General features: G+C 56.2%; 1 protein-coding gene and 1 long non-coding RNA gene across 3 annotated transcripts in view; one reads left to right on the top strand and one right to left on the bottom strand.

Moving 5' to 3' along the window:
* Positions 1–1,399, top strand: part of LOC116566580 — a 47,762-nt gene extending 46,363 nt beyond the window's left edge. Inside the window, exon 3 of the long non-coding RNA XR_004275920.1 lies at positions 142–1,399. This is a non-coding gene — a long non-coding RNA (uncharacterized LOC116566580). The remainder of the gene's footprint in view (positions 1–141) is intronic.
* Positions 1–20,936, bottom strand: part of FAM222A (family with sequence similarity 222 member A) — a 55,509-nt gene extending 34,573 nt beyond the window's left edge. The window contains exon 1 of one of the 2 annotated variants that reach the window (XM_032301137.1): positions 19,849–20,936. The gene's annotated coding sequence lies outside the window, so the exon portion shown is untranslated. The remainder of the gene's footprint in view (positions 1–19,848) is intronic. The other variant, XM_032301142.1, reaches the window with a different exon arrangement.
* Positions 20,937–26,315: the final 5,379 nt, after the last annotated feature.

Genomic DNA, 26,315 nt, shown 5'->3' with positions numbered 1-26,315 from the left:
TGGGGGAGGGCCCAGAATCTCCAGCCTTCTTCCCACCTATTCCCCAGTCCCTGCGCCCACAATTCAGGGTTAAAAGAGGCAAAAGGGAAGGAGGAAAATCTAATAGAGCAATAAATAATAGGAGCTAGTTTTTATTTTTAGTGTCCTCCATGGGCTCAGCACTTTACAGACGTCACCTCACGTAACCCATGCCACAATCGGGAGAAAGAACGACTGCCATCGTACCCACGAGGAAACAGAGAAGAAGAGACGCCGTCCAGGACCACGGGGCTGGTTGGTTGGTGGAGCAGACAGGAAAGCCCCACAAAAAGGTAGGCCTGGGCCAGACAGGGTTTGAGAATTCAGGCCCCAAGGGGTGGGAAGGAAGAAGACCAGGTCCCTGTGCAAGAATGGCCCAAGATTGTTTAAAAGATGGAGTGACCCAGGTCAGGGAAGGAGAGCCGACAAAAGTGGCTGGCCAGGGCTGGCATTAGCTTTTAGCCCCATGCTAAGATCAACAGATGCTTCTGGGGGTCAGGATGGGGCAGAAATGAGTGGAGACTTCAAGGCAGGGGTTAGGAAACACGACAGGACACTCGGCCCAAATGGCAAAGCCATCACTCCACATCCCAGAGTGCGTGAGCTCTCTCAGTGTTTGCTTTATTTAAACCTCCAAGAGTCAAATGCCACTCACCATCCATGTGTGGACCAGTCTCCAGCTTTCCACCTCTCCTGAGAGTGAGGGTAGAGGGGCGCCATGTCTCTAACCCCTTCTATGGTCAGGGAGCTCCCTCCAGGTCACCCAGCCACAGGCACCATGATTTAGAAAGTGCTGAAGCCAGATCACCTGGGTTCAACCCCCTCCCCCATCACAGCCTAGCAGCTGATGGTTAACTCTGGCGAATTTTTTTTTCTTCTTTGTGCTTCTCTGTATTTCTAATTTTTCCACAATGAACATGCATCACTTCTGTTTTTAAGAACTTTTCAAAAGGGATTTCAACCTCTGACCACCTGGAGACAGGCGACTGGAGCTCTTTGTAAATGCACTGACATGACCGGGAACAGCTGCTGGGGAGGTGGAGATGGTGCAGGGAGAGACAGGATGCCCCAGAGGCCTGGAAATCCAGGAGCCACAAGAAGCAGTGAGCTTTGTGCAGAGCCAGATCTGGTGGAGCCAATTCACTAGCAGGCCCCGGCAGTGACTCTTCAACGGATTCCCACCTGTCCCTGTGCCCCATTGCCTCCCTGCCATCAATCTCCACCTCACGGGAGGTGGACCAAGCCTTTCTGTGTGTAGCTCACTCCTCTCCCTGCTCAGAACTCACCTAGTGGCTTCCACGGCATTTTCTTTTCTTTTTTCTTTTTTTTTTTTTTAAAGAGATGGGGCCTTGCTGTGTTGCCCAGGGTGGGGTGCAGTGGTTCGATCATGGCTTACTGCAGCTCACCCCTGGGCTCAAGGGATCCTCCTGCCTCAGCCTCTCAAGTAGCTGGGACTACAGTCGTGCACCACCACGCCCAGCCAATTATTATTTTTTGTAAACATGGGATCTCACTATGTTGCCTAGGCTGGTCTCGAACTCCTGGCCTCAAGCAATCTTCTCACCTCGGTCTCTCTAAGTGCTGGAATTATAGGTATGAGCCATCCTGCCAGCCTTCCGTGGCATTTCAAACAGTATCCTTGAAGAACCTGCGTGAATCCCTTTCCCACTGTCTATCTGCACTGTCCCTGTCCTGTGCTAACCCTGCTCAGACACACTGGCTGTCTTTCTGGTCCTCTCACAGGCTAACCAAGGCCCCACCCCAGGGCTTTTGCACTTAGGGTTTTGCCGCTACCTAAATACCTTACACCGATGCTGTCCATAGAAATATGTAATAATGGGAGCCTCATTTGCAATTGGAAATTTTCTAGCAGTAACAGAGGAAATTAAATTTAATATATTTCACCTAATAGATCCAAAATAGTATCATTTCAATACGTAATCAATATTAAAAAATTCCTGAGATATTTTATGTTCTTGTTTTTATTCTAAGTCTTTGAAACCTGGGATGGATTTTACGCCAAGAGGACATCTCAGTTCAGTTCAGACTTGCCCCACTGCAAATGCTCACTGCCACCTGTGGACAGTGCAATGCCACGCCGTCCCAGTTCACGCCCCTCCCCCACTCTCCATGTCAGCTCCATTTCCTCATTCACACTTCAGCTCAAACATCCCCTTCTCCGAGAGACCCCCCTTGACCACCTGGTCAAGCTGGCAACCTTCTGCCCTGGCCACTGTCCCATCACCACAGCAATTCTTTCACTGTCATTATTGCTCTGAAATTATCTTGAGGAACAGTTTAGTGTCTGTCTCTTCCACCAGAATGCAAGTTCTACTGTGTCTGCATGCTGGGGCACACAGTAGGCACTCAGGGTGGCAGGTGGGACGGAGGTGGGGATGACGGGCCTGGCCTGGGGCCCTTGTCCATCTACCTCATTCCAAATTCTACTCTCGGTGATTAGCTGCAGCAGTGGAATGTGTGTGTGTGTGTGTGTGCGCGCATACATGTGTGGGGGAAACTGTCCTGTGTGTACGTACACACACACACACACACACACACACACACACACACAGCTCCCTCCACCCACCTCCCCTCTTCTGAAAAGTGGGCCCAGAGGATGGGCCTCCTTTCAAAATCAGCCTGGCGCAGAAAAACGGCTGTGACAGCACAAAGCTGAGATTGAATCAGCGATGGGCCCTATTGCCTGGTGACGGTTACAAATGATCTGATGTGGAAAAGACGGGATCAGATGTGTGCAGAACAACGGCTGCTCCGCGCCCCCACATGCCAGACAATGGGCTGCTGGGCAGGCGGGAGGGCAGGTGGTGCCCAGGAGCCCAGGACAGGCTTAGCACGGAGTGGCCCTTCCTGGGACTGGGCGCTGGGCTTGACGGGGCCCATGCATCCACTCACTGAGCACTGCTCCACCAAGGGGGGTCATTTATGCAAGGCGGAATCAGACACTCCCTGAATGCCCAGCACCTGGGCAAAACGTCCCCACATGAGACCAAGTGTTAGTTCTGGGCAGTTAGATGTCGGCTGAATTTTCTTTTCTTCGTCAGACTTATTTCCGAATACTAAGAGATGAACATGACTTTTTTAATGAGGGGGAAAGAACCTCCTCCCACCCGGCCCCCAGCCTCGGCATTCAGAGCCTCAGAAGCCTGGGAGTGAGGGGGTCATAGACAGCTTCACGATGACCACTGGAAGTGGCCCTTGCCCTACCCCCTCAGGGTTTGGGGAGGGGCACTGCAGACCTACATGCTCAACCACCGAGGAACTAACGTCCTCATACTGTGATGTGGCCACAGCCCTGCGTGAGAACACTTGTGCCGGAGACTGTGTGGCTGCCCAAAGTGCACAGCAGTGAGAGGGCTGGGCCTCAGGCCTCACAGACCCCTCTCTGGTCTCTTTCTATTCCAAGGCCAGACACACAGTAGATGCTCAGTAAATCCCATCTGAACAGACAGAGCGCTGGGGTGGGACTTGTATTTTCACACTTCCCCTATGGTCCAGGCTTCACAGTTCAGGGTCTCTCCCCAGTCTTTTCACTGTAGTTTGTCATCTCAACCTGACAAACCCCTCCACACATGCAGAACACCTAGGCCCCAGAGACCCTCTATACGGGCGGGCAGAGGGGCAGAGCTAGCAGCGAGGGGGCAAGAGCCTCTTCCAGGCCCAGTGTCACCCACCAACCCCCACCCCGAGACTGTGTCATGGAGGCTCCAGGGCTAGAAAGCTTCTGGATAAGGGAAAGGGCCTCTCCTGCTGGAGGTCTGGGCAGGAGGTGGCTTCATGGAGCAGCAATTGTGTACTGGGTGCCATGCCTCACCTCACACGGAGCTGGAAGACCATCCCTTGAGTGTGAATACATCCACGCCTCCCATTCTCCAGCAGGGTAGAGGCTCCGAGAGGAACAGGATTTGTACCTGGTGGGGTCTGGATGGGAACTAGACCTGCTGGACTTTAAAGCCCAGGGCATGGCTGTGTCATGCGAGGACTGGACTCCCAGTGGGCACCCAGTGTCCCACAGGACTGGCCGCTCCGAGGGTAGGCGCTGGGTTACTTCCCCAGCACGCCAAAGGGGTGATCCTGCCGCCAGCTGGGTCACCCATCCCACCACCACCACGGCATCTTAGTAGCCCTCACTCCCCAGACCCATGAGGCACTGTCCCTCTGGCTCCTGACAGGCAGCGCCTAGGAAGTGTGAAACAGCACTTCAGCTAAGACAAAATCCAGAACTCAGTTTAAACCCTGTCTCTGTTATTCACTAGCAGGGCTGTCTTGAGTAAGCCATGAGTCCCTTGGGGACTCAGTTTCTCCATATGAAACACAGAAGTAGAAACCACACCGCCCTCACCAGCCGTAGTGAGGATGAACTGGGCGATGAACACGTGCAGCGTAGCACTCATGCACTGCCCGCCCAGCTTTCACCCCAGGAGATGACAGTGCCGGGCACAGAGGGGTGAAGGGACTGCCTGTGCTGACACAGCAGCAGGAGGAGGCTGGGGATCCCTGAACCCCAGGACCTAAGCCCCAATTCCTTCCAGGAGTTTATCCTTTAATGCCAGGGACAAGGCCCCAAATGCGCCTTACAAGTGGGAGGGGATGCTCCAATGGGTGCAGTCGCCAAACCCTGCCTGAGCACCTGTAGGAACCCAGAGAAGAACCAAATACAGCAAAGATGACCAGATGCACACCCATGCAACCCCAGTCCCGGGTCAGAGGGAGCTTCAGAGGCCTAAAGAAGAGGGGTCCTTCTAAGGACAGGCCACTTCCCAGAAAAGGGAGTATCTGAGCTTGTCTGAGTGACCCAAGGGCAAGGGCAAAGGCAGCGCCTGGCACAGAGCCCAAAGGCACTAATAGGGGCTCAGTGAGTCTGATGAGGCGAGTCTTGTGGCACTAAATGAATGGTGTGGGGTGCAGGAACCCCGCTTTGTGGGCAGGTGCCAGAGGTAGTACCTCGCAGGCAGCCCCACCCCAGTCAGGTCTGGGGACAAGCCAGCTGCTGGGCCTGCTCCGGCATTTTGGTCCGGGTGGGTGCCAGGCCCGGGGAACGGGGGTGGCGGTGTCTTCCAGCCTTGCTGGGGCATGCGCCAGCATGTGCATGCGTGCGCGCGTCTGTGTGTGTTGCTGCAGCGGCTTCTATGCAAACATGTTAATTTGTTTTCATTTTGTGTTTTTTTTCCCCTCGCAGGATAATTGGGTGAGTTTGAAGTCTTGGCGAGGCTGCTGATTATAGCTATTTGGGTGGTGCCCTCGTGGGGCCTGAGCCCTGCCTCCTGCCTCTGGTGGTGAAGGCGGCGGCTGGGGGTGTTTTGAGGGGCTTGGGGCGATGCCACTGGGTTCCGAGGGCTCTTGCTGACCGGGGATGGGGAAGGCAAGCTGTCCTGAGACTCCCAGCATGCCCCTCACCCAGACAATACAGGCTCACTGAAGGGCACAAATCTGCCCACACCTTTTTTCTTTGCCCAGTTCACTGCATTTTAAAAACTTGTGATGTGTTTGCCAGTGTCCAAAGGAAAAATAAAAACTAGAATTCTACCTACAATTCTTATTGTCTGCTTTCTCTTGGGGAAAAACCCGAACCTGGCCGTTCTGGAAGCCCTGAGCTGATGTGTCCTAAAGCTGGCTGCAGCGGCTTTGCTCCTCCTGTTACCTGTGTGGCCCCCGGGTACCTGAGTTTTCCACCCTGGAGAAGGACATGGGGCTTTGAGTTGGGATGTCCAAGGCGCCCTTGGCAGCTGTGTGACCTGTCAGTACCTGGCTGTGCGAGCCTCTTTTTTCACCTGTAACACCGCTGCCTTGCCCTGGGAGGACTGAAAGGAGACAGCGAGTTTTCAGGAGTGTAGTAGGGGTTCAGTTTGTGTTGGAGATGGGACGGGGGGCTCCCTGCTCTGTGGGTGTCTTGCCTTGACTCCATCCTTGGATGTGTAGCCGTGTCACTGACCTGTTTGTGTCCATCTCTGCCGCTAGGTGGGGACCAGGTCTCTGAGGGCTGGACCGAATCTTTGGTTCCGACTTCACTGAATGCCTACCATGTGCCATACTGTGCATGAAGAGGTGGGAGAGAGGTGAAAAGGGCTTGGGTGTGGCTCTCGAGGAGGACAACAGGTACCAGACCCTTAGCCCCACAGAGAAGGCACATGTGTGTGGGCTGGAGGCCTGCTGGACTCTAAAGCCCAGGGTATGACTGTGCCGTGCGAGGACTGGATTCCCGGTGGGCACCCAGTGTCCCACAGGACTGGCCGTGAGGGTACACATGGCAGATGCCCCAGCCTGAGCAAAGGCACAGAGGAAGGCATGCCCTGGCAGGTGCAAGCTCATCCCAGGTGGCTGGGATTTGCTGCAGGAGGCTGACTGGCCTTTGTGGGCATCCTGCATGGCTCTGCTCTCCTACGGGGCTGGGCTCAGAAAAGGGACTCTGTGTCTACAGTGGAATGCTGCTGACTAGGCTAAACAGGAATCAGGAAGAGACTAAGGGCTGGGCCTCACTAGAAGCCACAGTCCCCATGTTGTCTCCTTGGGACCCTGGAACCCCTGACGAGTCATCTTAGCTCTCTGATCACACTGCTTGTATGTAAAGTGCGGCTGTGGCAGGGACCCAATGGGACAGTCCCTGGTGCATGTGTATGCTCCTGAGAGGGACCTCAGCACCCACCACCCACCCACTGCTGTAGCTCATACTCTCCCGCTCCCAGGAGGCAGGAGTGCCAAGAAACGTCAGCCTACACCCACAAGGCCTGAGGGTGCTCAGGCACCAAGCTCACACTTTGCCCATGTCCTGGGACTACATCCCCCAGTAGCCCTCGGGAGGGTTCTCTTTCATTTCCATTTCCCAGCTAAGGAGATCGAGGCTTAGAGTGGGCTGAACAGGTATGGTAGCTCTCAACAGGGCCCTGGGCTTGTTCATGAATGCCCTGCAGCCACTAGCCCAGAGTCTGGCTGCGATTGAGGGACGGGTGGACACCCAGTGCCCACCCAGGGAACGGAGACACCTGTAGCCTTCCTGCTGGTTTCTGCCAGAACTTGGTGGTGGAGTGGACCTGGGAAGCCCAGTCCCCAGCACCTATCTCTGCTCTTCCCCCAGCCCACCCTGGGGAATGAACACCTTGAAGTGCAAACCTGGACCCCTGGGGCATGACACAAAGGGCAACTCCATGGACAGAGAAAGCTCTGGAGTCAGCCACATCCTCAACGCGTGACCACATGCCAGAGAGGTGAGTCGCCTCTCCTCACTGAACCTCAGTGTCTTAATCTGAGACATGAGACTACCGCCCCTTGCCTGCAGGGTGGGTGGAGTGTCAGGCTCCGTGCGGGCACACAGCAGGCCTACAGCAAACCAGGTTAATGGCTGCCCGTGGCTCCTCTAGCAGCCAGAGACCTCCAGAAAACAAGAGGAACACAGAATAGTGACAAGAGGAGGCAGAGCTGAGGATGACAGGCTCCCTGGCCGGTCCCCTGGAGGTGTCAGACAAACCTCTGTGGAGGGCTCAGGCCTCCATGATCACACGGGGTGGCAGCTGGCAGCACCCCGTCCCCCTCTGAGAGGCACACAAAGGGGCCTCTATTCCCGCTCTGAGCATTTGTTCCCGACCAGCCAGGCTGCACTGCCCTCTCCCCACTCCACTGGCCGCCCGGCCCAGCCCAAGCTCACACAAAGGCCAGTGTGTCCCAGCCTGGCCTCAGAAGACCCTGACCACAGAGAGCTGGAGAGCTCAAAAGGGCCCTGGGGAGGGCGTGTAAGGTGCGTCAGGGCCATGTCCAGTCTCTACAGGGAGGGGGCTAAGAAGGTTCTTAAGACTTTGGACCGAGGAAGCTGTGCAGGAGCCGGCTCCCGCATCCACCCTCCCAGCCCTGCCAGCTTGGGTTGGCTTGGATCTCTGCTTCCTCATCTGTACAATGGGGACCATACAACAGCACACCCAACCTTCTGGGCCATCAGAGGTCTCGTGAGGCAACATGGGGCCTGGGGCACAGTCACACCCAGCACCTCAGAGCCAGGTGCAAGGCAAGGGCAGACGAGGGTGGGCAGGAGTCCCCTGGGAACTTGGCCAGGCATGTTCTCAGCACCTCCCTCCTCAGTCCTGGCCTGGTAGGCCCCGAGGGAAGAGGGAACCACTCCTGCTTCTGGACCACTCCATTTGCACCCACCACCCAGCAAGGTCCACATTGGTTGGTGCTGACCCTCAGGCCAGGCCTGAGCCCTCTGCTGTCCCCCGCCCATTTCCAGGCAGTGGTTAGACAGCAGCCACTGTGTACCAAACACCTACTGCATGCTGGGACCTGTAGACATCGCATCTTCTTTCAGCCCTGTGGCTGCCTGGGGTGGGTGCGGGAGGATGGTACAATGGTTACAGCCCCAGAGCCAGCAATCCGGACCCAGGTCCTGGCTCCACCACTTCCTGCCTGGGACTCTGGCCCTCACACTCAGCTAAGAGGGACAGCTCGCCCTCACAGGGTCTGTGTGGCAACCAAAGGGGAAAACCAAACCACACCACAATGTCCCCAGGCCCCAACAGGCTTGACATGTTGACCACTGGGCTGTTACCCCCAACTCACAGATGAGGAAAACTGAGGCCCCATGCTTGGCATGCAGGAAGTGGACCATTAAACCTGATGAGTCATTCCAGGAGATGGAATAGGGATTTCAAACCAAGTCTGGTAGACTCTGAACCCCTTTTCTACCTGACAATTTTGCCAACTTTTTTTTAAGCAACTTTGTCGTTTCCCAGCTCAGCTTGTGGGTCACGTGGCCTGCAGAGGACGGGGCAGGAGGCCCAGGCCAGCAGCCTGACCCATCTCCCTGGCTGACCCCCAGGAACCCTTGTCCTGCCACACAAAGTCCCCCTTTCTCCCTCCCACCAGCTCAGGGCGGCCAAGTGAACAGCAGAATACCAAGTAATTAAGCTGGTGCACACCATCCGGGTGCCCGGAAACACTGTGGAGTTTCCCTTTTATGTTTATAGCAATTGTATGAAAATGTGCAACATGGAGCAGCACCAGCTGACAAATGAGACGAAACAGACAGGATTCCGGGCCGGCTTTTTTCCGGGCCTGATTGGCATTAATTGTGAGCGTTTACAAAGCACAACTCGGCGCCTGACATTTGCTTCAAGCGAACGTTTCCTTCTAATAGTTTTAATGATTACGATGGGAGCTGGTGATCACTATGGGTGGGGAATGGGCTGCCTGGTGCCTGGCCTGGTCTCACCTGGCTCCCAGGAAATGGTGATGGTACCTGGGTCCCACTTTCCCCTGTTACCTGCTGCAAGAGGGCTGCGCAAGGTGCCCAGCTTTGGGCACCGGAACCCCTGATTGGGGCCGGGCTGCTGGCTCACACAGTTGGTAAGGCAGATGGGGAACCCACAGGGTGCAGACCCAGGGGAGGGGGAGGGAAGGAGAGGAGGGAAGAGCACTTAAGACTTGGCTGGTCTGGCTCTAGGGTTGGAGTTCCTCAATTTCCTCATCTGTAAAATGGTTGTAGGAAGTGGCCCACAAATGCTGGCTGCTACTTTCTTGCTGTGTAACCTTGGCTAAGCTCCTTCCCAGCTCTGGGCTGGACCATCCCCACCTGAGCGTGGGGGTGGGGTGTGGGGGGGGACTTGGCCAGCTGGAGTTGCTTGGCCCAGGGCTCCAGTCCCAGCTCTGGCTTCTTTTCAGCTGCATGGCCTTGGGGGAGTCCCTCAATCTCTCTGAGCCTCAGTTTCCCCCAGTAGAATGGAGTTCATCATTCCTATAGATCACAGGGTGGTTTCCAGATGCCAATCAGAAAGGGAGTAAAAACCCTGAATTCTTGGCAAGCCAAGTGCCTGTGTCCTGTTTCCTCTCTGGAAAGCCTTCCAAATACCTCCCTCATGCATTGCTTCACTCACTCACTCACTCACTCATTCAACATTGAGTGTCCCAATCAGAAACTTGGGAAGACATTAGTGTGCAAATGCCCCACCCCCACCTTATAAGAGAGATGACACGCAGAGAAGCACTTTACGTCCAGCACCCTCACTTTACAGAGGAAGAAACTGAGGCACAGAGCAGGAGGACCGACAGTCTGAAGTGATCCAGCTGGGATGAGGTGGTGTGGGAATGGAACCCCCGCAGGTTGTTTCAGGTGAGTCCTCTCAGAAGCCCACGCAGGCTCCAGGGAAAGCCACATCTGAGGGCCCGAGGAGGGCAGCTGCTAGTACCCAATGTCCTTTCCATCTTAGGTGGCATTCATCTGCAGAGCCAGGCTGGGCACCAGGGCAAGAGGCACCACTGGGAAGAAGGGAGTCTGTGAGGCCTGGGCAGCCCCATCCTCCTGGAGTTGCATTTCTTGGGTAAAGAGGGGAGAGGAAGTGCCTTGTCCTTGGGGCCCCGTGACACAGCTCTTTCACATGTTCCATGAACACTGTGCAGTGCCCACTCCATGCCAAGCCCTGCCTTATAGGCCATGCATGTCAGCCAGGTAGTTGGAAAAGCCCAGGCCTGTTACCCAAACTGTGGCACAGCATGTGCCAAGGCCCAGAGCTGTGAGAGATCTCAGTGGGTTCGGGAACTGCCAGCAGTTTGCTGAGGCTGTCGTAGCCTCTCTGCAGTCAGATCCCAACTTCTGGGTGGGTCCCCTGGGATCCTCTCCTCCCTGCCCTATCTGGCCTTCTGGTCTTACCAGGCCTGCCCTGCAGGAAGCCCCCTGGATGGGTCCCAGCTCTCTGCTTGGTTCCAGCCGGAAAAACCTTGGCAGTTGTTTCTTTTGGAGTTAGTTTGTAGGGTGGGAGGAAGAAAAAGGGGGATTTTTTTTTTTCTCTTTTGCATATGGTGGCACAGATGGGCCCATGATCCATAAAAACTGTTTGCAATTAAACTCCCACTTTGCATGGCTGGATTTGTCAGTCGTCTGAACCGGGAGTGCGGAGCTCAGCACTGACAGGGAGATGGGACACAGGACAGGGCGACGGGACACAGGACAGGGCGGGGCAAGATTCAGCAGGACAGGTAGAGGCCCAGGAACCTGATCTGGGCTTGGGGCCCAGGCCAACGGGGCGTCACAGCAGCCCTACCAGCTCCCTCTCTGGGCATCCCCCAGCCTTCGCCAGGCGTGGGAGCACAGCCAGGCAGCTGGGGTGGGGCCTGGCAGGGCTTCCCTGCCCAGTAGGGACTTGGCCAGTGCTGGGTGCCCTGACTGCGAGGGTAATGATGGTGGAGAGAAAGGAGCTAATCACCACTCTGCCCTTGCCAGAGACTGGGTCCGAGACCCAGGACAGGCAGGAGGGGGGCCGGGTGGGGCAAGCCATTAATGAGGGTTTGGTGGGCAAAGTGCAATGGCAGGTTCAAGCCTGAGGTGCCAGAACCTCTGGCCTAGTTGGCAGAAAGAATCCACAGCAGTGCCAACAAGGGCTGCCAAGAGTCAAAACTGGCTCCTTCCTCATCCCCAGGGAAACTGGCCTGGCCTCATGTCCCTTTGAAAGCAGGTAGAGAAATCAAGGCAGGTACTAAGAATATCTCAAGGGCCTGTGCTTCTCCTGCCTGGCCAATGCACTGTCTGCATCTGGGAACCTTTTCAGAGGGCTTCCAGAATGGGGGCTAGGGGCCTGCACCCCTCCCACCCACCCTGGGCTCGAAATGCCAGCTTGCCACCCCCCGCTGCTACCCTGGGATGCTGGCTTGTTTGGGTTAACAAATGCATCATTTGGCTTTGGGAAATCCTGAGATCCCCAATAATTGTTCCCTGATGAAAAGAAATAAGGCCCTGATAGCCCCTCCCCGCTTCCTCCAAGCTGGGAAAGAAAAGTCATAAAAATAGCTTGTTATCTCACCTATTGAGGCTCCGACTGGATGTTACTGCTAATTGGGTATAACATCCTTGTCTTGTTCTCTCAGAAGCTAAATCAAGAAAGCGCCACTGCTGTGAACTAATTATATCTCCGGCCTGCAGCCTGCAGCTTGTCTCTCCCTTTATTGAGTTAAAAAATGGTCATGAACCTTCATCTTTCATCCCCCCAAGCGCTGGGCCCACGCTGCCCGCCAGGCGTGGCTCGAAAGGTGCAGACAGCCCAGCAGGAAGGTCTAGAAGGAGTCTTGGGGACAGGCAGCAGGGTGGCGAGTGGTGCAAGGGAAGCCCTGTCCCAGGTACCTGCCTGGCCCCCTCGCCTGCCCCTCACTGCCAGGCCTGGAGAGGGGGACTCTGGTCTCTCCCCTCCTTGCAGCTGGGTCCCTGGAGAGGTCAGAAGCATTTCAGACCAGGGAGTAGTCATTCATTTATTCATTCACTAAATACTTATTGGATGCCTACCTACTGTATGCTAGGCCAAAGCGTCTAGTAGACCAAAGGTAGCCCCGCTCAAGCACCCTCACCCAGAATTCATGGAACTGTTGAATAAGTACTCTTAGATAGGACTTCACTGTTACTCTGCTCAAAGGGCTGCCAGGGCCCCCTACTATGGGAAGGCCAAGTCCAAACATCAAGCCCGGCCCTGGCTCCTTCCACAGTCCTCTCTCTCCACATTCTAGCCACATCTGGCTACACACTGCTCCCTCAATAAACACTCATCTGTCTGCCTCTGAGCTGCCTTTTATGCTGTTCCCTCTGCCCAGAAGGTCACCCTTCCCAGAGCTGCTCATCAGAAGCCCACCAGCCTTTAATGTTTCCAAATAAATGACATCTTTTCTGGGAAGGCTGCCCTGTGTGCTTGCCACCCACGGCCCCGTCCCAGGCTGTGAACCTTGAGACCTGGGTGTGAATGCCAACTCGACTACATGACAAGTGCATGACCCTACTCTGCTTAATTGAGCCAAGCCTCAGTTCCCTCATCTCTAAAATGGGTTAAGAATTCTCCCTGGAGATGCAGGGAGGCTTGCTGCAGGTGCTCTGCAGAATGATGAGAGAGTACCCGGGAAGGACCTAGCTCTAGGGAAGAACTCAATACATGCTAACTGTTATCATCCAGATTGTCAGCGCTCAGAATCTGCACGGATGAACACAGCCGGGGGGTTAGAGGAGGGTAACAGATCCTCTCACCTAAAAGGCTCTTGTGGCTTAAGAACAACCTGAATGCCCAGAGATCCCCCAGAATCCCTCACTATGTACCCCTGGTCCTCTGAGCCACATGGAGATAGGCCAGAGGCACCCCCGAGCTCACTGAGGCCAGGCAGGCAACCAGTTTCAGCTCACAGGCCCTGCTGATTGGCGCTGCCTGCATAGTGCCCTGGAAGGAACCCAAGGTCAGGGGAAGAACTCAGCAGGGGAAGAGGGCAGCAATTGATTGGCAATGTCTGCCAAGGGCACAGCGGTGTAAGGCAAGCCAGGCCTGCCACAGATTTGCTATCCTTGACATTTACGAAGGACACGGCTGAGTTTGGGTTGGGAGGGGTGAGGGAAGGTGACCTGCTGAAGGTCATGAAGCTCATAAAGGAGACAGCTGGCCCAGAATAGGGTCCCCTTGGCCCCTGCCCGAGGATCCTCCCATGCCCAGTACCCTTACAGGCAGCAGAGAGGCAAAAGCTTGTGTGGATAATGAAGGCGGTTCTGTGGGCCTGCCATGTGGCCCAGGGCTGCCGCTTCACAGCGTCAAGCCTAAGTTTCTTCATTCACACGACAGGGATAAAAACACCCCTCAGAGAGGGATATGAGGATTAAATGAGAGAACAAAATGCCAAAGTAGGAAGCTCAGTCTGACACACAGCAGATACCAGTGTCCTGTGATTCTCATAATAGGCAAAAGTGTTCAATTACAAGTGCCGCCTCCTCCAGGGAGCCCTCCCTGGCTATTCCAGCCAGAAGTAATTGTTTCTACCTCTGATTTCCTTTGAGAGACTGGAGGTGGCCCAGGGCAGGGCCCATGTCTGGCTTGTTCACTGCTGTGCCCCCTGCCTCTGGGACAGTGCCCACGCACTGTGAATTCCTCCATTGTGGTGATTAACCCACACGCACTTGTTGGGTGGCTGAGCTGGTGCACTCGAGGCCTCTCCCTCCGTACACGCCACGTTTCAAGGCAACTGAGGCTTGTTCATCTTCATGTCCCCAGCACCTGGCAGGGAGCCTGGCCCGGAGCAGTGAAGCTCTCTGAATGAAAGGATGGATAAGGAGCAAAAATAGCAGTTCCTGTTTACTGCCCACTGGCTATCAGTTATGCCAAGCCTCACAGCTGCCCTCTAAGGTGGTCCCGTGGCCCAGCACAGATGAAGAGACAGAAATCTGCAGATGCCGAGGGGCAGGGCCAAGCCCTGCACTCAGGCCTGGGGACTTCATGCCGGGAGGCCCTGCCACCTCTGCCTCCCCCAGTGCCAAGCTCAGGCCTGGACTCTGCAAGGCAGCTGCCCGTACTCTGGCAGCAAATCCTGGAGCAGACAGCTGGTGGCTGGACCTCCCTCCTCCTCCAAGGGAGGCCCCCCTCCCCACAGACTCTGGGTCATTAAGTTCTGCGTCATTAAGTCCCAGTCCCCGGGAGCCTGTTCACAGCCAGTCTCAGCCTCACCCCCTGACCTCCCAGGCCTTTGTCCCCTGTGCCCTCTGCACAATAGCAGGGGCTCCCAGGGCCCCAAACAGCTGCTGTGGCTGGGACGCTGGCTTGCTGTGGGGCCAGGAGGATTGGCCTGGGGCCTGTACTCAAGCCCAGCCCACCCAGCTCTGATAGGCTCAGCTAAGCCCCCAAGTACTCTGCACAGGCAAGCTCACCTCACCCACAAGCCCATGAGAAAGCTGTTGTTACCCTTCTGAACAAAAGAGGAAACTGAGGCTCAGAGGGGTAAAATGATTTGTCTGAGGACACAGCCAGTGAGAGCACAGGGGCTGTCTCGAACCGGGTTGGAGCCCAGGTCTGCAACTCCCAAGCTCTCTGCTGGCCTCTAAGCTGGGATCTTAGCTGGCCCCTGCCTCTGACACCATCACTGGCTTCCCTCTTCCACTGGACCTCATAGCATCCTTAGCCCAGCACCTGATGCCCCCTGCACACTCTCCTAGTTTATGTCCCTTTCACCTCCACAATCTCATACGCTCCCTCTGCCCTTTCTGGTCACGTGCCTGGATCTCGGAACTCCCTCTGCCAGAGACACCCCCATTCACTCCATGCTGGGCAGAGCCACTCTGTCCTCAGGGCACAGTGCACAGCCCCCTCTGTCAGGAAGCCCTCCAAGACCAGCTGCAGGTTTTCCCTCCATGGTGTCTCTCCTCCAGCTCTGCTTTGCCCTGTCTAGAATTCAAGTTAGCTGCAGACTCATCTTACTCCCTCTAGAGGCTGTGGGCCATCTGATTCCTTATCACTTGGCCACCAGGACAGGGGCGACAGGGTGTCCTGGCTCAGTTGTTACCTAATGCCTGGCTTTACTGAATGGAACCACGAGGGGGTGGGAAGAGGAGGGGAAGCTGGAACCCTGCCTGAGCCTTCCCATCTCTGGCTGCTAACAAACCTCATACTTCTACCACTCCCTCCCTGGCTGTGTGACCTCAAGTAGCAAAACATAATACTTTCTCTGGGCCTCTGCTTTTCAGCAAAACAGGGTAGTGCCAGCACATGCATTTCTTAGGGTTAGGATGTAAACCCTAGAGGTACCAAACTGGTGACCTGTGTCCAGGTATGATTACATTATTCCTGACTGTGGCCACTGGAGTGGCCAGGGCATGAGTTTGGGATCAGAGAGACCCAGATGGTGGCTGCGTATTGGCTGTGTGGTCTGGGCAGGTCGCCCCTTCCCCAGGGCCTCCGTTTCCCTATCTCTGAAGTGGCACTAACTCTGCCCACAGGAATGCAAGCCCCCACCACAGGGACCCCATCTTTTGTTTGACCCATGCAGTAGGCACTCTGATATTTCTCAACTAAGCAATCAAGAGTCCAGGTGGAAGGCATCCATCCCTCTTCCCAGCCTGTACCCTCTCCTGAATCCCCTCCCCACCCCCAGCCCGTGCAGACTAAAATAGTCATTAGGCAGATTTCAAAAGATGTCGGTAGCTTATAATTATAGTCGACATCCTTCTGAGATAAAAGTGATTACCTTGGATGCAAATCACTTAGCAACCAATCAGGGCGGCGGGCGGCGCCCGCGGAGGTGACCGGCCGGCACCGCAGCCCTCCTCCCGCGGCCCGCCACGCACAGGCAGAGAAAGCGCACAATAGCTCTTGACACGCAAATGGGTTAACACAATAAAGGCGGCTCCGGCCGCTGCTGGGGGAGAGCAGCAATTCCCGGCCCGCGGGAGGTAATAAAGCGGCCCTTTTGTGCGCGCCTCCTCGTTCTCACCCCCGCCCCAAGCCCAGAGGAATCGCCCCCTGATTGAATTACAGTTCATGAATATGAGCTGCTTCGCTGGCTTCCTCCGGTTTGTGAGGGATGGGAAGGCAGAGGGGGCTGGAAGGAGGTTGGGGAGGGACCTCGGCCAAGCCCCAGCCCCCCTCAGGAGCTCAGAGGGGAGCCAGGAGTGCTCACCATGTGGGTGGGTGGGTAGGTGAGCAGGTGCCTCAGTGGACAGGGGAGTCCCTGGCAGAGGCAGCTGGTAGGGTTCCCGCCTCTCCCTGCAACTGGGGTCTTCAACCTTTGGCTCCAAGGGACTGAGAGAGTCACTCAAGGCTCTGTTCTGAGGAGGAGGTAACAGTAGCCATGACAGCATGCATTTATGGGGTACTTACTGTATACTGTGAGCTGTGCTAGGCCCTCCTTGAATCCTGGCCAGACCCTGGGCAGTAAGTGCTATGGTCAGCTCCTTCTCACATTTGAGTAAACTGACGCTCAGAGAGGCAACGGTACTCACCCGAGGTCACACAGCCTGCAAGTAGCAGGCTGAGAGTACGATCTAGGCCCAACCCATGCCAGAGCCTGGTACCTAACCAGGAGCCACTGCCCATCACCAGGGTGCCTCAAGTTTCTCATCAAGGGGGTTCAGCAGCCCAGCCCAGTTCCGGTTTAGTCCAGAGCAACGCTAAGGCTCAGAAGGGACAGGGGATGGATGTGCTTACAGGAATTAGACAAGTGAGAAGGATTATTGGGAGTGGGGGTGGGGCCAACCTTGAGAGAGGAGACTGCCCCCAGAGCCCAACAGGCCTCTTCCACGCTTACAGGAAGGGACATCCAGGGCTACTGTCCTTGTCAAGGGGGATCGCTGGATTCTCTGCCCTGCTTCAACCTTCCCCATCCACCTGAGGCTCCAGGACACAGCCACCCACGGCCGCCCCTTCCCTCATCAGGCACCAGGGCCCACACACATCACTGGCTGCTCCAGAGCCACTCCTGCCACCCAGAACAGTCTTCACTCCTGACCAGCACATTCCTGTTTGTCCTCTTCGTAACTCACGTGGCACCTCTCCTCTAGGGCTTCCCGACCCTTGGGCTGGGTCAGGAACCTCATCTACTAAAGTTGCCCTTGCTCATCTATATCCCAAGAAGGTCCCTGGGGCGGCCAGGGGCAGCCCCACCACCTCCCTTCAAGCAAGCCCATAGGGCAGATGACAAGGAGCCAGTTTCAAACCACACCTTCCTTCCCCTAGTGCTGGAGAAAGGAGTCCTGGGGGTGAGGGAAGCAGACAGACCACAAGGCCGGTGCGGAAGTTGTTACTCTGCTCAACGCTGACCTGTAGGTCATAGGAAACAAGGATTCAAACCTGCCTTTTGGTGTGGACAAAACATCTTGGTGTGGCCAGACTCCCCCTCCATGGCTGACAGCCCCTGATGCCTGCAGGGACCTCTGTCCAATAAGTAGGGGTGACCCCTAACCCCGTGGGAAAAGGTGGTAAGACCCAAGGACTCTGGAGCCAGGGCAATTCAGGGCCGAAACTCTGCAGCTGCCTGGCTGATCACCTGTAGCCCATCACTTCCTCTGTTTAAGCCTCAGTTTCTGTATCTATAAAATGGGCCACAGCACGTGAACAGATCCAAGGAGTAACTGAGATCGCGTAAAACGCCTGGCATATAGGGAGACGCTGAGAAAGCTGGCACTCCCTCCTGCTCATCGTCTGGCACACCGATTGCCAAGCCCAGGGAGATGAGGGAAGGGAACAGAAGGAATTGCCCAATTCTGACAGCCTTTCCCTCCGCCTTGGCTGTGGAAGCGTAAATACTCGGCGGAGGGCCTCCAACTGCCTGTGTTTGTGAATCTCTGGCGCGCACTCCAAGTTTGTTTCTAAACTGGGAAGCTTCGAGAGGCAGTGCAAACAGCCCTTCTGCCCACCTCTCCTGGTTCTCCCCCAATCTGCTGTTGCTCCTCTGTCCCTGGAAGCTTGTGTGTTTAACGACACCATTTCAGCTGGAAATACCATCTCCCTGCCAAGCCCCCAAAAGCAGCTCCACTGATATTTATTGACCTGTTAATCTAGCTAGAGAGCCTGGTAGGAGAACAGGGAAGATGCTCGCTGCAGAGTCTGGGGCCTGGCTTCTCCTACGGACCCGCGTACACACACATTTCTCTGCTCTTACCCTGCCCCACACTGCTGAAGCAATGACACAGTTTTCGAGCCTTTTCCTAGAAATGTGATCACAGCAGTTTCACCAACATCCGACACTGGCAATAATTGCTGGAAGGGACGTAGACGAATCCCAGGGCCAGCAACAGGATGCTGGCTGGGTGTTCTCTGGGCCTTTGCAGGGAACAGGGCCAGTACTGGGGTGTGTGTCGGTGGGGGGGCACCCTGGCAGAGACAGTTTATTTAGAGCTTGGCACTGATGGGCCTCATTTGCCCTCCACTCACTTAAGGAGCCTCACAATATGCTTGTTGAAATCCTCTTAAACACCAGAAGGGGCAGGGGGCAGTCAGGAGTTCCAGGTTGGCCAAGGCCCCTGACCTTAGGGTAGAACGGCATGGGGAGCCCCTGGACTGGAAGGTGCAGCAGGCAGCAGCTCCACTGCACCTTCCCTGGCTGGGGGCAGGGCACCCACATTTTCCAGAGCAAAAGTGGCCTGTTGGAAGGCTGGAGGCCCACATCTCTCTGGGGACCCTGGGAACTTCAGCCCGCCAGCTGGGTATGTGATGGGGCTCAGGGAGGTCTCTTCAATAGCATCTCTTTTGAAAACAGAAAGTTGCTCTGTCTCAGAGGCCTGAGCCCCCAGGCACTGCCAGGTTACATGGGCAAAGCTCTGAACACCTGTCCTTGGGGGGGAGGAGCATCAGCAGGGACAGCTGGCACTGCCTTCCTCCCCCACCTCATGGGGCGCTAAGGATTTAGGTCAGGACTGTAATGGAGGGGCGGGGGGGGGGGGAGTCTGCCTTCACTCCTCCAGTACCCTAAGGCATCCAGCCCCGTCCCTGGTTACCACGACCCCGCCCCCTCCAGCCCTGGGTCAAGGCAAGTGGCGTTGCCACGGCAACCCCGGTGACATCAGAGGCTGAGCCTTGACGTCATGTCGTACCCCCTCTGGGGCACCTGCCGTCCTTGCGAGTTATCTGTGGGAACGTGGTCTGAAGGAGGGCCCTGCTAAGGTCTAGCCCCATGGGGCACAATCCTCAAACGCGGCCACCTGCGTGTCTGGAATCCTCCTCTGCGCTGATTTCCCTTGAAGATCTCAGAGGTTGTTCGGGAAACCCTCGACGTTTTCCTATCCTGGGGGTCCCCCAACCCCCAGTCCTTTCAAGACACTGGAGTTTCCGGGGAATTTTCAAATGACAGAGATGCTACCTTTGTTAGCTTTCCGAGTGGGGTGACCTTTCCTCTCTGGCAACCAACTCGCCCAGAGCCCCGGGGAATGCAAACGGGCCCCCCAACCTCCACTCCCGTCGACTGGCCCGTCTGAACAAGTTGTGTTCGGAGGGAAGAAAGGGGGCAGACAAGGTTTATCACTGCTTCAGGGCCCCAAACAGCCTAGGGCCTCTTCTGTCCAATGCCAGGGGATGACCCCAGCTCCAGCGTAGAACCCCGCCCCGCGCAACTCACCGAATCAGCCACGCCGTCGAAGGGCACCAGGTCTCAGCTACCACAACGCTCCGCTCGGTGGGTCGCAGCCATGCAGGGGTGGCAGAGGCTGCCTGAGGAAGCCCCCCTTGGGGGCCAATGTCTCTCTCCGGGTGGGAAGGGGCGCTGTTGGTGAGGGCTATCCCGGCGCCGGCCCGCTCCGTCCGAAGTAGGGGTGGGGGTTGGGGGGGTCTCAGCTCAGCGGGGATCACGCCCGCTCCTGACGGGGGCCGCGAGGGCGGTCAGGCGACGCATCCTCACCGGGGCCCGAGATCACCGCGTCCGGCGGGCGGCGCTGCTCCTCCCCTCGGGGCCCGGCTCAAGGCTGCAGCTCTGCCCGCGCCGCTCCCAGGGCGCCCTCTTCGCCCGCGGTGGGAGCCCTGCTGGCCGCGGCCCCTTTCGCCAGCCCCAGCTGCAGTCTGTCTTTGTTGCTTCCTCTCGCTCGCCCGCCCGCCCGCGGCTTGCAGCCCCCTGGTTCGCCCGGAGGTGGGGGGATTGTCTTCTCCGGGGGGTGCACGCACCCGCAGCGGCCCTGGCTCCTCGCCGGACATGCACCGGCCCTCGCAGGTTGCAAAGAGCAGCGGCGAGAATGCACTGGCCCCTCCTCCTCCTGCTCTGAGCCCCGGGTGTGGGGGGAGGGGAAGCCGGCGAGCTGCGGCGGCGGCGGCGGCGGCAGCGGGCTACGCAAGCTCGGATGCAGCCTCGGGGGCCTCGGCGCTGAGAAACAGCCGATCCCAGTGGCGCAGGGCGGACACAGGGACGGCCCAGGGGACGGTGCACCGGGTGTGCGAGCTCGCTACCTGCAGCAGGGACCGCGCGCGCTGGGCTCTCACGCGCCCATGGCCCCGGGCGGCGCGCCGGGGCTCCCGGGGCCGCAGCCTCGCGTCGCCTGGCGCGCGCCGGCGCCTAGCCTCGCCTCGCCTCAGGCAAGGGTGCCGCGCGCCGCGCCCCGCGCCCCGCGCCCCGCAGGCGGCGGGCCCGGCTGACCGCCTACCCCGGCCGGCGGGCGCAGCCTCTCCGCAGAGCCGCCGGCCAGGCAGTCCTACCCGCTGCTCCGCTCCGGCCCGACTGACAGGCGCGAGCGCCAGGAGCAGCCCCCGCGTCTGGTCCCCCGCCCGCCCCCCGAGGCCCGGCCCAATCAGCGGCGGCTGAGAGGCGGTTACCAGGGTGACGCGGCGCCGCGTCCTGCGGGGGGCGGAGCCGGGGGCCGCCACGCGCGCTTTTCGCGGCAAAATTCAAAGGCCGGCAGGGCGGCTCTCCAACCTCCTCCCCCAAGAAGGGACGAGGCGGAACCCACCACGCGAGGACTGCAACTCCCGGCATGCTGAGCGCCGGCGCCGGGCGGAGGGGCCCCGACTGGAGGCGCAGGGCATGCTGGTATTTGTAGTCCCTTTGCCGAGGAAGTAAGGGTGGCAAACCAGTGTCATTTATTGATAACATATTTGGGACAAGACACTGTATAAGTGCACTATCGGCCTTATTTTATTTAATCTTGACAACAACCAACCCTATGAGGAATTTGTTAAAAATAATCACAAAAAACAACGGTAGCTAATATGTAGCAAAGTACTTTACCTAATCCTCACAACAACAGTGTGAGAGAGTATTATTATCACCCCCATTTTACAGATGAGAAAACTGATATAGTAGGTACTATTATTATACTTCCAACTTACGGAGGAAACTGAGGTTAGGAGATATGAAGTGACATGGTCCTGGATGTTTTTGTCCTAAGGCTTATTTTTAGCAGTGATGTGTTTTTGGCATCACAGCTGTGATCTGCGGAGTGCTTACCCAGCACAGCACTGAGCAATTTGCAACTAAACATTCTAGACTTACCCCACGCCCACAGAAGACAGGCGCTAGCCTTCTCCCCCCGCATAATAGATGGGGAAACTGAGGCAGAGTTTGACGTCAACCTGGGGTTCAAATATGAATCTATCAAACAATACTGTGCTTTGCCTTTCACTTTTAAAGAAGCTTCCTGGGTTCTTGCAGCCCATGGGGTGGCCCATCTAGCAGTCTCATTTACAGAGGGGAAATTGAGTCCTGCGTGGGGGTACTTCCCTCAGTTACCACGTGTCCATCACACAGCAATGTAGGAAGCCAGCTTTCTGGGATAATAACAAAGATCCCCCCAAAAATGCAGAGCAGCAGCCAGACTCCCCCACCCCTCAGGCTATGTGGGACTCATACCTGGAGTCCCACTGAACTGGGTGGGAACTCCAGCCCCACCCTTGCTGGCTGTTGGTCTTGCCATTTATCTTCAAGGGTCTGTGCCTCAGTTTCTTGTCTGTGAAATGAGGGGTATCATAATTCCTACCTTACAGGGTAGTTTTGAGGGCAAAATGAATTCTTGCGTGTAAAGGACTCAAAACACCCATTAAGTGCTCAATAAATGCCCGCTGTACTCACCCGGATTGGAGGGCTTTGGAGACCCTGGGGAGTGTATCCAGCGGACGGGCTGATTATAGACTGGACCTAGCCTACTTTCAGGAGTCAACCCACCCTGCCGGGAGAGGCGCCCGCGGCGGACCTCCAGGGCCGGCCCAAGTAGGCCACCAGCCGCATTATCTAGGGCAGGAGCTGGCCCTATTTCAGGCCTCTGAGCGGCTGCTTCGCCCGCGGTTCCCAGCAGCCCCGCTCTATTTCTCCGCGGCCGCTCCCATCTCCTTCCCTTCCCTCCCCATGTTGAAGGTCGGGGTGGGGATTTACCTGGAAATGTGATCCGCTGCCAGCTGCTTCCCGCTCCCACCAGCTGCCAGGGCTGCGGGGACTTCAGGTAGGGCGGCCTGGGGGGCGACTCACTGGGTGGACCCAGGGTGTGGGCAGGTGGGGAGACGACTTCAGCCGAAGACAGGGCGAGGGACAGTAACAACCAAACCCTGGGAAGTGAGAGAGATCGCGAAGAGGAGAGGAAGGCAGCAGGTCTTACCAAAGCCTGTCCAAAGTTTGGGATTTTTTTCCTTATAGGTCACCATGACTTCACACCTACTGTGTGCCGGGCATGTGCTCAGTATTATTTCTGTCACATATCTCCTTTTACCCGCACAGAAACTCTGTAAGGTATATACAATTACTATGCACATCTTACAGCAGAGGAAGGCCACGTGACTTACCCAAGGTCACACAAATGACGGAACCAAAGCCCAGAGCCCTGACCTTGATTTACTGCACCTTCTGGCAGCCACTGTTTGACTGTGTGTGACCTTGAGGGGAGTTTCTTCTCTCCTCTCTGGACGTCGGTTTCCCCTGCCATGAAGTGGAGGGTAGGAGCCAAACCCCAGCGCTCCCCCTCGGCCGGGTGGGGCAGCAGTTCTCAAAGCTCCTGTGTGATTCCTGATACAGCCAGGGCTGACAACCCCAGGGGAGAAGATCTCAAAAGGCCCCACCATCTCTGAAGCTCTATGAGTCCATGATGGGCTCATGGTGGAATTTCTGAAAGCGGCAGGCTCCAAGGCAGCTGTCCAGCTGGAGAGCTCAGAGCCTTCTAGGTGCCTGTCACGGCCCTCCAGGCAGGTGAATGCCCCATAAGATATTCTGCCCCGATCACCACACTCCCAGAGCCCCCCACCCCTACACGTCCAACTCCCTGAGGTCAGACCCTCGTGCCTTTGCTCTTGGTCTAGTCCAATAACTGTATTATGTGATTGGAGACGGTGTCAAGATGGATTTGCCACGGTCCATGAAACCACCAGGCAGCCCAGCCTCAGAACACTGGCTCTGGCCAGGGGTCCAAGAGCTCTGGAGGGGCCAGGGGGCAGAGGGCATCTCATCCCTCACTGTTCTTGTTTGCCTCCCACACACCAACCTTGCTGAAATACCTGCATATCCTTGCGCGTGTCTTTCTCACTTCCAGGCCTTTGCTTATGCTGTCCCTTCTACCTAGAATGCTCTCCCTCCATGTAGCTAACTCTTGCTCCTCCATCAGAGTTCAGCCAGAGTGCTGTCTCTTCCAGGAAGCCTTCCCTGACTACCCGGCTCCAGGTTGGAGCACTTTTCCCTTCACAGATGTGTCCAGTATGTGTTATAATGGCCCGCTTCTTCGTCAGGCTTCCCACTGACCTGAGGGCTTTTCCAGGGCAGAGGCTGCATTCAGACCATTTTATTCCTAGCACTGGCCTGACATGCAGTCAGCACTCAGTGAAGGTTTGTTGACTTAATCTCTGAATCACTGAATGAATGTGGCCCAAGTTTTTGTTTTGTTTTCATGAAGAGGGGGAGAATGAAGAGGAGAAGGGAGTGGAGTCAGGCCGACTGGGCTACTAGCCATATAACTCAGCTTCTCTGTTCCTCAGTTTCCCCCATCCTTGAAATAGGATTAATTGCCATCTCAATTAATCAAGGCATCGCTCAAGCGGCCCAGAGCGTGGAATTTTTGCTCCCACCCTCCCATGTGTGTGAAGTCGGTCTTGCTCTTCTCTGTTTTGGTTTTTTTTTTTTTTTTTTTTTTGAGCTGGAGTGCAGTGGCACCATCATAGTTCACTGCAACTTTGAACCCCTGGGCTCAAGTGATCCTCCCACCTTAGCCTCCTGAGTAGCTAGGACTACAAAGTGCACGCCCCCACACCCAACTAATTTTTAAATTTGTTGTAGATCTAGGCTCTTGCTATTTTGCCCAGGCTGTTCTCAAACTCCTAGGCTCAAGTGATCCTCCCACCTTGGCCTCCCAAAGTGCTGGGATTACTGACTTGAGCCACTGCACCCGTCCTCGCCTTGCCCTTCTCTATTCTCACTCACTGAACTAAGCATTCCGCCTTTAAGTCCGCTAATTCCCTCATTCATTCAACCTTTTCTAACTCTCTGCCCTGTGCTTGATACTGGGAATTCAGCAGTGACTCAGATCAAGACATAGGCTTCTTGGAACTCAGGGTTCACGGGGGACAGAGAAAGCAACAAACAGGTGTCATTCAGGGTACCAGGAGAGGGGACAACCTGGAGCGGGCACCTGACTCAGTGGAGGGCTGGTGATGGTAAAAAGGCAAGTCAGCAGCCAGGCAAGGTGGCTCACGCCTGGAATCCCAGCACTCTGGGAGGCCTAGGCTGGTGGATCACGAGGTCAAGAGATCGAGACCAGTCTGGCCAACATGGTGAAACCCCATCTCTACTAAAAATATAAACATTAGCTGGGCATGGTGGTGTGTGCCTGTAGTCCTAGCTACTCTGGAGGCTGGGGCAGGAGACTCACTTGAACCCAGGACGTGGAGGTTGCAGTGAACCAAGATCGTGCCGCTATACTCCAGCCTGTGCGACAGAGTGAGACTCTGTCTCAAAAAAAAAAAAAAAAAGGCAAGTCAGCTACCCTGGGAAAAATGGGTAGGAGGTAGCCCAGGGCAGAGGTGAGGGAACAGGGCTCCTGACGGAGGGAACAACCCATGCACAGTCCTAGCGTTCCAAGTGAGGGAGCCATGAGAGCAGAGGTGGGTGAGAGGCCAAGCTGGGGCTGGGGAGAGGCAGAGGCGGGGCATTCATCCAGGAGGAGGAGGCAGGCCCGCCCCAGCCTCCCACCCCACCCCCAGTTGCCTCACCTGCCCTCATTGCTGTGATCTAGGCCAGAGCCCAGAGGGAACCGAGCCCCCATTGGTGCACACCACGTAGGTTTTTCAGAGATAATTTAATCAGAGCTATTAATAAGCAGAAAAGAAAGAGCTCTTTATGCTCCTCCTGGAGAAAAGGGGAAAGAAGAAACACGTGTAACCTTGTAATTCACCCAGCCCCGCCCCCCACTACCTGAGTCTCTCTCTGGGGCAGGCCTAGGGGAGCAAGGAGGCCAGAGGAGTGGGCGAGGCATGTGTAGGGCTGAGGAGGTCCAGGTGGCCTCAGGGACGGAATCCTGCCAAGTCCCCAACTGCACCCCACCCTCATGCCCTTCTGGGCACTTTAGTCTCCTCTTGGTTAGTTGAAGATGCCAAGCTATTCCTCATTTCAAGGCATTGATCCAAGCCGTTCCTTCTGTCTGAACATTCTTCCTTTTGCTTTCTGGTTTGTTCTCATACTTCCAGTCTCAGCTTAAATGTCACCCCCTCGGAAGAGCCCTCCCTGACTACTCGATCTGAGGTTATTTTCCCCAGAGCACCACCCTTTTGTTTCGCTTTCCCTCTCTCCAGTGCTTACTGCTGTTGGCAGCTCTCTGAGCACTTGTAGGATGACGTTTATTTTCTTATTTTTTATTTTTATTTTTGAGATAGACTGTTGCTGGAATGCAAGGGTGTGATCTTGGCTCACTGCAACCTCCGCCTCCAGGGCTCCAGTGATTCTCCTGCCTCAGCCTCCTGAGTAGCTGGAATTATAGGCACATACCACCATGCCCGGATAATTTTTTTTTTTTTTTTTTCAGTAGAGACGGGGTTTAACCATGTTGGCCAGGTTGGCCTCGAACTCCTGGCCTCAGGTGATCCACCTACCTCGGCCTCCCAAAGTGCTGGGATTACAGGTGTGAGCCACCGCAC

This window comes from Sapajus apella, unplaced genomic scaffold (genome assembly GCF_009761245.1).
Source record: "Sapajus apella isolate SASKATOON/1434 unplaced genomic scaffold, GSC_monkey_1.0 scaffold2, whole genome shotgun sequence".
NCBI classification, from domain to species: Eukaryota; Metazoa; Chordata; class Mammalia; order Primates; family Cebidae; genus Sapajus; species Sapajus apella.
This window is presented reverse-complemented; position numbering and strand designations above follow the sequence as displayed.